The sequence below is a fragment of the Gopherus flavomarginatus genome, chromosome 7, assembly GCF_025201925.1.
Source record: "Gopherus flavomarginatus isolate rGopFla2 chromosome 7, rGopFla2.mat.asm, whole genome shotgun sequence".
Classification (NCBI taxonomy): Eukaryota; Metazoa; Chordata; order Testudines; family Testudinidae; genus Gopherus; species Gopherus flavomarginatus.
The window spans coordinates 17,466,483-17,481,017 of NC_066623.1; the positions used below are offsets into that span (position 1 = coordinate 17,466,483).

Below are 14,535 nucleotides of genomic sequence, written 5' to 3' on the forward strand. Positions count from 1 at the left end.
GCCACCTCCAGACACTATAGAAAGACACAGTCCCTGCTGAATGATACTTTTGCATTTATACAGAACCTTTCAGATGAGCAACAGCCTTTATTAAGGCTCATAAAAACCTAGGGAGGGAAGTATTGTTATCGTTCATTTTACAGATGGGAAAGTGAGGCACGAGGAGGTGAAGTGACTGTCCAATGGCACACAGCTAGCAGCAGAGCTGGCCATAGAATCTAGAACTAAGATTTTAAAGATTTTACAAAACTGGATAGCTAAATTTTGACACCTATATCTGTATTTAGGCATCTAAATAAATGGCCTGATTTTCAAAAGTGCCAAACTGCTATTGAAATGAGATTGGGTGGATGCTTAGAATTTTAAAACTCATTCTACTTATTTTGGTGCCTAAATATGGGCTTTGGAGCCTAATAAAATTTGTTAAATTTTCATGTGAAAAGGTCTTTTTACTTTTAAATGGCCTTTTTTCAAAACCTAAACTTTTCACAAAAAGCAACTGACATTATCAGATTATACTGATTTTTGTGACATTTTCAAAAAGACTTTTTAACTGATATTACAATTGGGAATGAATCCAAATTTTTATTAAAATAATTTTCAATATTATTAAGAAAACGTGGGTTTTGGTAAGCAAAATATGTTGGTCAGAGTTTAATAAATTATTTCAATTACAATTCTGGTAAAATTTTTATTAAAATATCCATACCATGCTACAGAAAAATGGAGAATTGCTCCATTTTGAAGCCAGTGAAAGGAAAACACCTTCAGCATTTTTTGACATTTTTCACAAAATTCTTTTCCTGTTTTTTTCCAGATCTAGAACTCAAGTTTAGATATCTGAGTTACAATTTTCAAAGTAGCCTTATGGAATAGGCAATCAGGTATTCTGCTCCCAATGTTGTACTCTAACCTCTAAACAACATCTCTCTCTTTTGAGACCTAGGTTTTTCTGCTACAACTAGATAATAGACATCAGATGCATGGCTGTACTCAGAATGCCTATCATTAATATTAAAGAGGTTACTCATAAATACTCATGTAAATAAGAATTAGCTCCAGGGAAGCCAGTGGACTTATTCTGGATTCACGTAGGTGTAACAGAGCACAATGTGGTCTTCCATTAATATTTACAGTCATCTATTACTATTCTGCTGTCAAAATCAATTGTTATCAGACCGTTAAAGGTCTATGTTCCCAACAGTGTACAGCAGTGTTTGTGAGTTTATTATGAGCAGATTATAGTTGCTGGGAGTGAAACTGTGTGACCTTTGAATCTAAAAGCAATTATTCTATCTCTTGAGTTAGCTTAAATCTCCACTCTCTACCACTCTACCAATCTTACTTGAGATCTGCAATAACCACATTAACTCCCTCCCTTAAAATTAAAGGCGCTAAAGACAAATGATAGATCTCCACTAAGTTTCAAAGAATCATAGATATAGAGATGGAAAAGAGTTATTAGGTCATATAGTCCAACCCCTTGCCAGTGCAGGATTCTTTGCTTTAGTATTTGCTCCTTCAGGCATCTGAGCTATATCAAGTCAAGACCATAACAGATTCCCATTAGTTACCTGAATCAATCCCATGTGCATGGAGGAAACTAGACCCTTTAGTCTTTTGCCACAAAGTTTCTTCTGGCATTGGATCTTTGAAAGGAAAGGAACACGCAGAGTTAAATAATGTTTGTAATGCTGATTATACAAGTAAATTGGATGTATTTTCTTCTTGTACGTTTATGCTTAGCATGGAATTAGAAAGGATTGGATAAACATAGCTAACTCCTTTCACAGGTAATCACAAACCAACTGTACTATGATTCCCCAGAAATTTCAGTCAATTTCTCAGTTTGTGTATGTAGGAGAGGATACATTTGAGAAACTCATCAATTCAGAATGAAAAAGCAAGACCCTAATTCTGATCTCAGTTACTCTGGTATAAATCAGGGATATCTCCAGTAATACCATTGGGCTTGATTTTCCTCTCACGGCAGTTTTACGGTGGTGTCACTACAATGACTTCATTGGAGTTGCTCCTGACTTATGCTGGTGTCAATGAGCGGAGCATGAGGCCCAGTTAAAACCAGCACTGTAAGATCAGAATTAGGCCCCAAAACTTTATCTCTGACCAGCGCTTGGAAGATTTTTTTCCCTTTCTTCCTTTTAAATAATTTGTGGGTCTATTACTTTACAGTGATGTTTGGGGAATTTTGATGACCTTGAAAGGAAATCTGTAAACTTGGACATTAACAAACAGAAAAATCAATTTCATTAATGCAGTAGGGCTTTTTTCCTCATTTTATTTAGGTGAAAAATGTTTGCACATGAAGCATGGTCTTTGAAGATTTATTAATCTCCTTATCTATGAGGCACAAATAGTTAGAACTTTCCCTTAGGTGCCGAAGATGTACTCTAATGGACACTATCATTAAGCCTCAGGCCAACAACCTTTTCTCTGAGGTAGGCAGTTTAATTGTTAATAAACCATTGTCTGGCCATGCTGAAAGAAACGCAGAAGGCAATAGATGTGGTCTAATTAGGCCACAACTTAATAAACTTAAAATAATAGAGAGCCCAGCAATAAATTGAACAGTGCAGGTCATCATCATTTCTTAACCATTTCCATATCATCCCCAACCTGGTCCCAGGCATCTCATAGCTGGGATCCTTCTGTCCCTCCCTTTTATGAGGACTAAGCGGGGTGAGAAAAAGAGGAGGGTTGATTCCCCATTATACAAGTTGTAGGAGCCCTGAACCCCTCTTCCTCAGGTCTCTTAAGGGAGGCTTTCGTTTAATACTTTTTCCAATCCGTTTTATCTCATAACCGTACCCCTTTCAGAACGAATAATTGCACTGGACATCTGATGTGAGTTTTATGTGCTAAGACCAGTACCAGGTTTACAATGGTGCCAATGGTGCAGTTGTGCTGGACTCACACTCAGAAGGGGCTCATTATTTCTGGTTGAAAAGCAGACCTGGCTGTGTTCGGTCAGCAGTGCTGACTGGACACTAGAAGTCTGGTTACAGGAGTAACTGTGATCAGCCTCCCTGCTAGGAGGACAGGAAGAGCAGCTGTTACTGCCTGGAGGAGCTGCAGCTCAACTGGAGAGAGAGAGAACTCACGCCCAAGGACCCAGCTCCAGAGGAGAGAGGTAGGTATAGGCTCCATGCCGCCCTGGGGTGGGGATCCTGTCTACTTTTTATTTTATTTTTGCACTGTAAAAAGATAAACAAAAGAAATAGTATTTTTCAAGTCACCCCATACAAATACTGTAGTGCAATCTCTTTATCGTGAAAATTCAATTTACAGTTGTAGATTTTTTTTGTTACATAACTGCACGCAAAAACAAAACAATGTAAAACTTTAGCGCCTACAAGTTCACTCAGTTCTACTTCTTGGTTAGCCAATCACTAAGAGAAACAAGTTTGTTTACACTTATGGGAGATAATGCTGCCTGCTTCTTATTTACAATGTCATCTGCGAGTGAGAACAAGCCTTCACATGGAACTGTTGTAGCCAGTGTTGCAAGGTATTTATGTGCCAAACATTCATATGCCACTTCATGCTTCCACACCTAGATTGCATCTTTTTTAACCTTTTTACAGTGCTAATATTTGTAATAAAAATAATAATATAAAGTGAACACTGTATATTTTGTATTCTGTGTTATAACTGAAATCAATATATATTTTAAAATGTAGAAAAACATTCAAAACATTTATAAAAAAATAAATTGATATTCTGTTTAACAGTGTGATTAATTGAGGCTATTTTTTAATCTTGTGATTAATTGTGATTATTTTTTTTAGTTGTTTGACAGCCCTACTTAGCCAGTTTTTAATCTATTACATGTGTGCCATGTTAATTTCATACCAGTCTAAAATGCCATGCGGTACCAACTCATATGTCTTACAGAAGTATATCATGTCAACGCTATTACCACTATCAACCAAACTTATAATCTCATAAAAAAAAGTGAATGCAAATGATAAGAAAACTGTTCGTGGCAGTAATTAAATCCCACCTTCCTTTCCTAAAATGAAGATTTAAAATACTTCTAGTTTACAATACAGCTTGTTGTCTTAAATCATCCCATAAGATATATTAGAGGAAATTGAATAACGTCCTGCCATCTTCAAGAGTTTCAGTGATGCAAGACAAATGTTCAAGATAAAAGGAGACAATCTACCTTGTTCATCTGCTTTGTTTTACTACTTTTGTCTTGATTTGCATGTAAACTGCTTGGCTAAACAATGGGATAACAAGGACGCGAACTACTGTCCCCTTGTTCTGGTGATGTAAAAACACTGGAAGTACTAGTTCTTAATTTTCAAAGTCCTAAGTGGATAATTATTGTCCAATTAGACTTGCTATTAACCTCACAAGGACCATAAAATGGGAATAATAAAATTTACTTGCACTGAGTTATTGTGCAGATTAATTCATTAATATTTGCGCAGCACTGTGAAAATTAAAAGAATTGCATAGCAGCTAAGTATAATCATTAATAATTAATCATTGTTAACACTGTTTTTATATGTATGACCTTAGAAACTCAGTGACTGGTTTGCATATCTACTGCTTAGGCAATATCAGAGGGCACCTCTATGTGTTTATTTCATATAAGCACCCAAAACCTGGATTCTTAGCCAAACAATTTGAATCATAATTTGACAACACTGGAGCTAGAAATCAGGCATGAACAGTCTTACTTGTGGCAATAGTCACACATCTGCTCCTGCTCTTGGTTGAAACCTGGAAGTAAAGAGACATGCAAAATCAAATAGAATAGTTAATCCATCTTTTTCTAACCTCTAATGCGATTCAGTTCAGTTTTTATTCCAGTTTCAGTGACTTTACATATTATCTGAACTGCTTCACCTATCTCTAATTCTTTGTAGTACAAGAATAAAAAAGGCAACAGCTCTTCACCTCTGAGCTTGGTGAGTCTCTATCTTGTCCCCATTTGTCTGAATGACATAATCACTGCATAATTCAACACTGGTATCACCCTGTGCACTAAAGAGCCCCCAAACTGGAATACAACTGAGGCGTACCCACAACCTGTGAGATGGTAGAAGGCAGAAGTTTGCACAGAAAGTGATTCTATTACGGCAGGGGATAGTCATCCCCTAATTTAACTCAACAAACCTGGGAAGGAAAAATGAATTAAACTGAAATTCTCCCTTATTCTCTTCTTTCCTAATTCATCATTTTCGAACAATAATAGCTACGGCAACATCCGATGCATGACCATGCTGTTTTCTTAAGGGACAATCTCATTTCTTCAAAGCAGAGCTTTGAGTGGCAATTTGAAGGTGTCACCTGCACAGTGGCTGTGTTGCTGAGAATAATGCAGCTGGAGCCCAGCAGTCACATGTGAAATTTCTGCAGAAGTTTGTGAAAGTTTGAATCTGTACAAAATTGGAAATGGAGAGAAGAGTCCTTCAGCCAATGAAGAGAGATGAACTCCACGGAAGGTGAACACATCGCTCCAGATTTACACTACAGTAACAGAGATAAGAATCTGGCCTGGTAATTTTACATGTAAAATATGTCTCCTAACTTCCAATCTTTCTTATTTTTTGCACTTTACACTTCCACTTTACACTCTACCTTCCACTTGTATACAAGTGAGCTGAAACATAGGAGTTTTCTGCTCTGGTATTCTGAGACTATAATAAGGGTTTCAGCAAATAACAGAGAAACTCATAATAACACATATGAATGGTTTACGTCAAGGATTCTCTTTGAACTGAGTAGTGTATATGATTTCACTCAGTCTATTGGCAACAACATTGACAGTTACTTGCTCATGATAGCTGAGGGTTCACTACACCCTCAGACACAAGGATTTCCTTGTCAATATGGTAATAAAATAGAACATAATTTGGATTCACTTTAATGTAGCACCTTTTATATTCAGAATGGTTTGCTAAAATTAGACACAGTAGTGGTAGTGCAAATGCTGTAACTATCATGCATTCAGCATCAGCTCACCACATTCTTGGACATTAGAGAAAAAGAAGAGAATAAAAATTAATATTGTTTAAGACAAGCACTGCTCTTTTCACAATTTTTCAGCTATGCTTAACTTTCCTTTGGGCAGCCACCAGAGAGAGGCCAAAGGGTGTATGGTTTCCTGTGAAAGATGAATTGCCATGTCGGTACCATTGGCTCTGAACCCTAGCCCTACTCTAGCACTTGAAACCACATGGGACTGATCCAGGGAGAAGAACTTGATGATATCTCTTCAGTGTTTAACCCCACTGGTGCTAGAGAGAATCTGAGTACAGCATCACCTGCTTGTGTGTTTGATGCACATCTATATAATCATGAGCGGATAACTGATAATGGCTGATTCGGTGAGCACGTATAAGAGGGAGACATGTAGTCCTCCATTCAAGTAACCATTTTGTTTCTTCTAATTATGCATCATTGTTTAAAGGCTATCGCTGTGAAGCTTTGTTCGTATCTGCCTTGTATTTAGTATGCCATTGAAGGTTTCTCAGTAAGCAATGAGCAGCTGTAATCCAGACCAGTTTCCAATATCCAAGAAGAATATTTAATTGACTCGCATCACAGAGTCGGACACATACGCCCCTGCAAAAAGATTCAGCTGACGCACCAGTAGTGCATATAGACAGCAGTCTGCTCTGGAACATTTTATGATAATTGTGCACAGAAGATGCTGTATAGAAAGAATTGCATTAGGAGAAGCTGCAATTATGCACTCAAAAAACACTTCCAAGAAGTGGGATTTGGGAATAAAGAAGTGAAAAAATATTTTGGTTTTCAATTCAAAATATTTCTTCTAATTGCTATGATAGTGACCCAATGGAAGCTATTAAACTTGTTCGACAGCATGCCACCAGTGATGAATTAATACTTTCTGTTGCCCTGAAACAAATAATGTTGCCTTCCACACACTCCATCCACCTAAAGACAGAAATTTAAAAACATTGCCCCACACCTTGTATCTTAATCTAAGACACCAGTGGGTCATAACTAAGGCTACGTTTATGTCATGGAGGTCACAGAAGTCACAGAATCCGTGACTTCCAGAGACCTCTGACATTTTCTGCTTCAGCCTCTGGAGCCTGGGACTGGAGCTGGCAGCCAGCAGGTTCCAGCGATGGGCAACAGCCTTGCGAGGGGGGAAGGGGGACACATGGAACCCCACAGCTCCCAGCCACCATGGTAGCAGGAGAAACCATGGAGCTGCATCAGCAAAAGTCACAGATAGGTCATGGCTTCCATGAATTTTTGTTTATTGCCCATGACCTGTCCATGACTTTTACTAAAAATAACCATGACAAAATCTTAGTTATAACAAAACACAACTGAGTATGTTAAGATGGTGATTTTGACCTATATGTCCTAAAATGACCTGGGACCTATCTCCCAAGGCTATGTCTTCACTGCAAAAAATAGATATGGTTTTTCATTGAGTTAGTTAACTTGACTCAGCTATCGCAATATAAAATCCTAGTGGAGACAAGGCACAGATAGTTTTCACCTCAAGATAAACCCCAGCTAGAACTTCTAGGTTAACCTCATGCTGTTACATCTAGATAAAAACGTACCTGTGACTTGTCTCCACTAGGATTTCACCATCTCGGTTTTACTGATGTTAGCACGCTTGATGGAAAACCCACCTTTTTTGCAACGAAGACATAGCCTAAGATACTGTCCCTCATCTCCTGACATACTACCAGAGTTGCAGTCAGAGGAAGTCTCTGATGAGCTTACACCCATTTCAGGAAAAGAGGTGATGGGTGGACAGGTGTTCTCCATATGGTCTGTGATGCAGCGGCTTGAAACACAAGTTCCATTTTGTGGGGGGAAATTTGCCATTTAAAAAAATTAAAATTTCATTTAATTTCTAAACAAATTTTTTATTTTGAAATGTATTTATTTTAATATTACTTTTATTTCATGACATATCAGTAATAGTGCATAATAGGACACATCACATTATAACATGTCATATAATAGTCAAAATATCCTGACCTATCTTATTATTTTATTTCTAAAATCATTATGGCTAGCTGCTACATAGTACTGATTCTAACCTAATTTTCTAAGGTGTCTCCTGTTTGTGTTGTAAAGAAACAATTTGACACTTTAATCTAGAAAATAAGAGAGGCACTCAGTGTACTAATTAGAGGAGCAGCTGTTTTCAATATCCTAGAAAAATGATTTCAGGCTAGCACAAGGATACGGTTAAGAGGTATGAGCTTTGGAATCTGATGTACTGCTGGTTGATCAGAGATTGAGTTGGTTGGACATATTAAATGGCTTATATGCTTATATAGGTTTTTGTTGTTGCCTGGGGAATTTTAGTTGAGCTCTTTTGCAGGCTAACATTCGGGTGCCCTGTCAGCCACTGAAGTTTTAAATGAAAGGAAATAATCCCTGCCACTAACAGCGGTAATAAGTGTTTTTATTTATTCCTTAATGTATAAAATACATTTTTAGAAAAGTTCTTTTAATCTCTTTTATCTTATTGAAAAGGTGGATTGTTTCCCTTGGCTTACTGTGGCCCAATCCTTGTTCCATGTGGCCCAGAGGTAAATACATCAATGCCTTCCAATGTTACAAATTGAAATAAAACCAAACACATTTTAGTTATTTCTGCCGCCATACTTTTTACTATTTCTATGGCGTCTAAAAGCAGCTGTCTGCTCTTTAAGCCCAAGGGTGCTATCCTCAGCTGATATAAATCAGCAAGAGTCCCATTGAAGTCAATAATGGATGCCAATTTACAGCAGCTTAGGATCTGGTTCCAACTCTATATTACAGCTGCATGCTGCCTTTTTGATAAAACACCTCGACTAGTGCCCAGTACTCTGATTGTTAATTAGTAGGTCAGTACCTTTCTCCTTGCCACATGCTATGGATTTAGCAGATTTCAACAGCTAGACAAATGTTGATGTGGTAAATTAATTTTAATATTTTCATACAAAGAAAAGCTAAATAGTCTCGACTATGCTACATTCCTGCCTGAACTGTAGCAAAGTGATCTGACTAATGGCCAATAGTTTGTACACTGAAGAAAGAAGGCAGTGATTAAGTAATTCTCCAGCCCTGGAATGTCCTACCAACAATCACTTGAAATGAAAAGATCTATAGACAGAAATATTTTCATTGGCATCTGTAGTGCTGCTTATTCAACAAGAAGAGATTAATCTGGTGGCTCATACAGGTACAGCAATAACATGTTGACAATTTATTCATTAATTAAACCTTATTGGTATCATATTTTCAGTCTAGAAGAATACATCATTAAAATAATGAATAGCACAACTAGAGCTGCTTGAAATTGCAATTATTCTTTGTCCCATAGTCCCCTCCACTAACAATCTATAAATGCAATGTTGGGCTTGTGCAGATTGAATGCTGCTGCTGCGTTTAGATTCTGGGGTTGGGGTAACTATGTACATTAAAGCTGAACAGTAATGGGATGCCCACTGTGGTGGAGATGACATTAGTATGAACAGCAGGCAATTGTTCATTAGGCTTCAACCTACCATTGCTATGACTATCACATGAAATAATAAACTGTCATTTAAGAGCTAATTGCCAAACATTTAATCTGAATATCATGCTGGCTCTTCTGTGTAGATGAAGAGATAAAAGAGCTTGGGAAAGGGAATCTCTGTTTGACAGAAAACACAGTAGGTGTACTAGCTTCAAAAACCTTATTGGGCACGGGTAGTGTAAAATAAGTCAAAGACATGGGATTCCCCGGACTTCACAAATTGCCAGTAACTGCATGTTATCAAAACCTGTTGACTAGAAGAACACATTTTTCCCCCCTCTCTGCACAGCTATTTCCATTTAGCTAATGGGATCATTCCATTTTTAAACCTGGCCATGTTTCAGAGCACACAGAGGGGTATTCAAGAGGTCATCCACTCTGAGCAGGGATCAGAAAGGAGCAACAGAGACTAATTGAGGCTGCTTATGTGGGCAGGAGAAAGCGACAGCTGCTGAGGGCTATGATGAGGGGGACTCTAATGAGGAGTGATCCACCAATACAGATTGCTTTCAAAAATGCAGATTAGTGAATGTAAAGAAAGACACTTGCAACCTGAGCATTGCAATTACAATGGAACAAATTCATATTTCAGTGCTCAGCTTTAGGAGCCGGTCACTAGGCAGATGGATCCTCCCCAGTAGGCTGTGCAGTCTTTAGTCTGAGACTGCTTCAGCCTATTCTTGTCTGTTCAGGATTTCACAACATACTCGTCCCTGCAGAAGGCACTTCTACTATCATGGTGAGGGGCTATGCCTGAAGAGCGACACTAGATTAGAAGGACACACAGTGATGTAACTCCTCTACCTCAGTTGTCATGTATCTGCTTGGGACCAGGCAGGCACCAGCCTCCTAAGCAGGTGCTTGGGGCGGCAATCTACAAGGGGCAGCAGTCCCTGTGTTTTTGCCTCTAAGCAGCGCGCTGGATTGCCGCTGGACGGTGGGGGCAGTCCATGCGCCGTCAGGGCGGCATGTGCATTTCCACGGCAGTGGCAATTCGGCAGCAGCTTCTATGTTTACTGTCCACGGCAGCGCAGCTTCTGTCTTCCAGCTGAAGACAGAAGCTGCCGCCGAATTTCCACTGCCGCGGAAACGCGCGTGCCGCCCTAACAGCACACGGACAGCCCCCACTGTCTGCAGCAGCAATTTGAGGCACTGATTGGGGAGGCAAAAACAGTAGAGCCAACCCTGGGAACAGGCCCGATGACTGCAGTTGAGCATTGAAATGAGGTGTGACTGGACCCATAAAGAAATCTTGACTGGTGATCAGTTACCATTAGGGTCTCCTTTATGTTAACCCTTTCCATTCTGAGGAAAGGATAAAAAACAATGGGCATGTTTTGCTGGGAGAAAAGAAGACTGAGGTGGTGGGGAGGGATACCTGTTAGCAGTCTTCCAATATGTTTACGGGTTGTATGAAGAGGATGGTAATCAATTGTTTCCCATGTCCAGTGAAGGTAGAACAATAAGTGATGGGCTTAATCTGCAGCGAGGGAGATTTAGGTTAGATATTCGGAAAAACTTTCTAACTATAAGAGTATTAAATTCTGGAACACACTTCCAAGAGAGATTGTGGAATCCCGATCACTGGAAGTTTTAAAGAACAGGTTGGACAAACACCTGTCATGGATAGTCTCAGGTTACTTAGTCCTGCCTCAGCACAAGGGGTTGGACGTGATGACCTCTCAAGGTCCCTTCCAGACCCACATTTCTATGATTCTATGAATATCTATTGGGGTGGGCGCATTCTCATTTGTGTCAATTGCAGGTTTTCCTTCATGCAGATCAGAGAAAAGTCACCACTGAATAGACTTGTGGTACCTGGTTATCCTGTACCTGATTTATCTTCCATGCACCTCCAGTGTGGGAGAAAGCAACATTTCTCCATTATTTCTAGCGCACTTGAACTTGGGACTCTGATACTTGGCATGCTGATCATTCCCACTCTGAAAAGCATTTTTGGTGATCCTAACATATAGTAAAACAAAAACAAAAACAAAACAAAAACAACGAAAACAAAAAAAACAGTGTGTGCAATTTGAAAGTAGTATGTAATTTGCAAGGGTTCCAAAACACTGGAAACAATTGATTAGGACAGAAAATATATAACCAGAATATTGAGTTGATAACTTAGCTTTTTTAAGTACAATATAAAAATATAGAGTGAATCAAAGCTAATTGTGAGCATTACACATAGAATAATTACACACACACACACATATATATATATATATATATATATATATATATATATACACACACACACACACACATGCCTTGACTCATAATTAAAGAACATTTCCAGGAACTGAAAAGATATTTTCTGGGTTGAAATAGAGGATTCAGTTTGAAAATAATTTCTGAAAGGGAAAAAAGCCCACTTTTTTTTTTCTTTAAATGAGCATCTAATTTTCTCTAAATGGTCTCCATTGAAGCTGTTGCCTTGCCTGCTTGAGGTTGTGGTTTCAGTTCAAGTATACGCACAATAGTGGTCAATCCATAAAAGAGAGTGCTTAAGGCAGAATAGTTTCTGAAAAAAATATGTTCCAAATTACTTTTGTAAGCAGGGAATAAACACAGAAATTATACTTTGCAGAAAGGGCCATTGCAGGAGAGAACCACGGAAGGTCACCTCTCCTACTGTGTTATTCATGCCTTCACTTATTTTTTTTCCTGTTTGTCCCTGTATCTGAATTGAGTGGCCCAAGGCTTTCATCATCTCTGACTTAAGAAAGAAACAGAAAGAAAAGGCTCTGACTCGTATGCAAAAAGGGACATTAAGACAGAGGGAGGCATTCACATTTCAGAGAGGCTGAGGAAACGGGTTGTTTTGATGGCTCAAAAATTAGATTGTTCAGGCATTTTAAATAAATTCACCGATCAACAACTGGAGTGTTTTATGATCAGATTGTGCTTCAGTTTCAGTGGGGTTGGTTACCTTTTTGCCGCCGAACAAGAAGTCTGGAGCCACCCAGTTTTTTGGCTAGCTGTGAGGGTGGATTGCTAGCGCCTCTGTATTTGTGTGATCACCTTGCATTTATCCCATTTTGGCCAGAAAGTTAATGGTGAAACTAACGAGAAGCCTTTCAAAAAACAGGAGAAATGAAAACCAGCTATGTTAGAGTTCACACATAAATATGGGAGGATAGGTCTGAACTTTTCCTTCAGCTCCACTATGACATCATTGCATTTAGGGAAAAGCCCAGCCACCTCCTCTGCTGCTGCAGAGGATCACTTGGCAGCAGAACCAGTGTGGTTCTGCTAGACAGGAACATGGCCATCCCCATCATGGAGCGGACGCCGCATGGCTGGACACAGCAGGGCTGAGGGGCTGGAAGTTGTAAAGCATGGACAATCCAACACCACATAGATCCTCCTATCTCTCTTCATCCCCATAGGGGTCTGCGCAAAGGTCCAAGTAGAGTATTTCCACCTCTGAACTGAACTCATTTCCATGCAGCAGCTCCCTGGCGCCTCTGCACAGGCAGCGGGTATAACAGGTCAGGGCAGGCTAAGCCTCCCCTGATGGAGCTGCAGCCACTGGACGCAGGTTGAAGGGCTTGCCAGGGAAGCTTTTGCTTATTATTATGCACCATGCAGGTTCTAGGGCAGCAGAAGGCAGTATGTGCTATTCAGCTTCCTGGGTTCCTCAGTAATCTTCCTAGAGTCCAGGAAGATTACTGAGGAACCCAGGAAGCTGAGTAGCACATACTGCCTCTGCCGCTGCCCCGGAACCTGCATGGTGAATATCAAAACCTCAGGTTCTTCAGGAAGAGATGAGCTTTTCCTGGGGGCTGGCTTGGGGCTCAGGAGGGGAGACGTGGTGTGGGGGACTACAGCCAGCCCAGGGCTCCTCCAGCTGGGGGGACTTGAAGCTCTGGCCTAGGGGTTCCTCCAGCTATGGAGAGGGGATGGAGGCTCTGGGTTTCTCTGGGGAGTGGGCCTCAGGGCTCCAGCCATGGGCGGCGGGGGGGGGGGGGGACACTCAGGCAGAAAGAAGGGATGGGTCCAGGAGCCCATGATCCTCTGCTTCCTGAGGATAGCTTCCTCCCACTCTCCTTCTCTTTGCATCTTTCCAGTGCTCAGCCTGGCCATTTGGGGTGGGAGCTGGGTTTTAAATTTGCACCTTAGTGCTCATGATAGTATGGGACTAGCATCACTGGTGAAGGCAAGCACAATGCAGGTGGGTGCTCGAAAACTTCATGCATAGAGAAATCTGCCAGTGCATCTCAGTCCTAAATGGAGCACCCCCTCTGCTATTTTAGCTCTGAGCTCTCACACAGCCCTCCCAGAGTGCCTAAATGCTGACATGCAAAATATTCTAATATGCAAAGCTGGCAATGCACCTTAATCCTGGCCAGCAGCAAGTCCTAGCCTTTAGTGCTAGGCCCTACATAGTTCTGCCAATGTATCTTAATTCTGCCTGAAATTCCACTAGCCATTCTCACTTGGACCTTGGGTCCTAATTTTCCTAGACTGTGGGTCAGGTTTTGGATACCAGCAATATGTATTAGACTGAGATCACCCAGACTTCCTTTTATTTGTGGCTTTATCAGGATTTGAACACATTTCTTCAGATGTGGAAGGCTTGAGCATCTGGAAATAGTGACAGTGCCTGTTTCTGATATTTTTGGTAGGGATGGATAAGCCAGATAGGAGCTTGAAAACATGTCTGTTTCATGGCCTACATATATTCAAAGATATCATGACTTAGATGCATAACTTCTTGCAGTTTTGACAATATTTGACCCTTTACAGAGCAATGTAATTGTACTAATATGATGCTGATGAGGCCAGTGGTTCATCAGGAGTTGAATTATCACAATACAGGTGATTTTTCAGTGGCTAAATCAGAAACCTAACTGAGTTAAAGTGGTTGAGTTCACTCAGCCTCATTTAAAACCCAGCCTAAAAGCCCTATTATTTTAACAAGTTGCCATTGTTAACGTCATCATGTCCTTTTCAGAAAAACTGTTGTCCTAATTTGAAACAAG

General features: G+C 40.0%; 1 long non-coding RNA gene across 1 annotated transcript in view; it reads right to left on the reverse strand.

The window, feature by feature from the left end:
* Positions 1–1,574: 1,574 nt before the first annotated feature.
* Positions 1,575–14,535, reverse strand: part of LOC127055702 (uncharacterized) — a 102,312-nt gene continuing 89,351 nt past the window's right edge. Inside the window, exons 2-3 of the long non-coding RNA XR_007775576.1 lie at positions 4,713–4,755; positions 1,575–1,649 (exon numbers count right to left, since the gene is read on the reverse strand). This is a non-coding gene — a long non-coding RNA (uncharacterized LOC127055702). The remainder of the gene's footprint in view (positions 1,650–4,712; positions 4,756–14,535) is intronic.